We start from the raw sequence: 1,920 nt of genomic DNA on the forward strand, positions 1-1,920 counted from the left end.
TGCCCCCTGCAGCCCTGAGCTGCCAATGCCACATCTCTGCCCCCGGGGAGAGCCCTCTCCATACCGAGGCCCAGCCTGCCTGCCCTGCCACCAGCTGAGACCTGGAACCTGCAGAGGTCCATGGTGCCAGGCCTGTGTCACCAGGTGGACAAGTCTGACCTACCCCACAGCACCAGAGCTACCTGGAGCCCGCAGCTGGGCAGGCAGCGTCCCCCAACCGACCGCTGCTGCTCCCCACCACGGGGAGCCACACACTTCCCAAGGCTCAGACACACTGTGGTTGCCGGCATCAGGGCCCTTCCTTCAGAAATGGCTGTTGGGGCCGGGCGCGGAGGCTCACGCCTGTAATCCCAGCACTGTGGGAGGCCGAGACGGGCCGATCACGCCTGTAATCCCAGCACTTTGGGAGGCCGAGACGGGTGGATCACGAGGTCAGGAGATCGAGACCATCCTGGCTAACACGGTGAAACCCCGTCTCTACTAAAAAAAAAATACAAAAAACTAGCCGGGCGAGGTGGCGGGCGCCTGTAATCCCAGCTACTCAGGAGGCTGAGGCAGGAGAATGGCGTGAGCCCGGGAGGCGGAGCTTGCAGTGAAAAAAAATTGCAGAATCTACTTAGGGTTCACTCTGGGCCAGAACTACAGACCCCAAAAGCAGATGGGGCCCGCAGATGGGAGGATAGGAAGCCCAGAGCTAGGCCCCTCTGCAGAGCTCCCACCGTGTCGGGTTCCTGGGGGAGTCTCGTCAGTTGCCAGCACAAAGTGGTCCGCCTCCCAAACTGCATAGTTTGTGCCAATGGGCCCTGTGTACCTGGATTGAAAACGGACTTCTTTAGGTGGGCACCCATCTTTTAGCCTCAGGAAGATGTTGAATGAGACATACCAAGGTTTAAGAGAATCAGAACCAAAGTGTTAGCATTCATGTATTAAGTGAAACTTGAACACATTTCGTATTTTATGTTTTTGGAACATCTAAGATAACTTGCAGTTTACCACGTTGTATGAGTTTTTAGCTGGGTGCAGTGGCTGACCCCTGTAATCCCAATGCTTTGGGAGGCCAAGGCAGGAAAATCACCCACCCCACCAAAAAAAAGTATTACAATGAAGCAGGGTTTCACTCTGTCACTCAGGCTGGAGTGCAGTGGATCATGGTTCACTGCAGCCTCCACCTCCTAGGCTTAAGCAATCCTCCTGCCTCGGCCTCCCCAAATGCTGGAATTACAGACATGAGCCACTTCACAACGCCAATGCATGAGTTACTGAAGCACCCAAGATTCTGTTGTCAATTCAGACAACCTAAAGCATGCAAAAAAACCTAAAGCATACAAAAAGGAGTGAAAAGAGGCTTCATTTATAAATTGTTTGAAATGTTGAAAATTGCTTAATTGAGTTTGTAGATGGGACCGAATATTATGCAGAAGCCCCTTTAAAGTGGCCACAGGCCGGGCAAGGTTGCTCAAACCTATAATCCCAGCACTTCGGGAGGCCGAGGTGGGTGGATTGCCTGAGCTCAGGAGTTCGAGACCAGCCTGGGCAACATCTCTACTAAAATACAAAAAATTAGCTGGGCTTGGTGATAGGCACCTATAGTCACAGCTACTTGGGAGGCTGAGGTGTGAGAATCGCTTGAACCGGGGAGGTAGAGAATGCAATGAGCTGAGGTTGAGCGACTGCACTCCAGCCTGGGCAACAGAGTGAGACTCTGTTTAAAAAAAAAAAAAAAAAAAAAAGGCCAGGCACAGTGGCACACGCCTGTAATGCCAGCACTTTGGGAGGCCAAGGCAGGCAGATCGCTTGATCTCGGATTACCTGAGCTCAGGAGTTTAAGACCAGTCTGGGCAACATGGTGAAACCCCCATCTCTACTAAAAATACAAAAAAATTAATCGGGCATGGTGGTGTGCACCTGTAATCCCAACTA

This window comes from Piliocolobus tephrosceles, chromosome 13 (genome assembly GCF_002776525.5).
Source record: "Piliocolobus tephrosceles isolate RC106 chromosome 13, ASM277652v3, whole genome shotgun sequence".
Lineage (NCBI taxonomy): Eukaryota > Metazoa > Chordata > Mammalia > Primates > Cercopithecidae > Piliocolobus > Piliocolobus tephrosceles.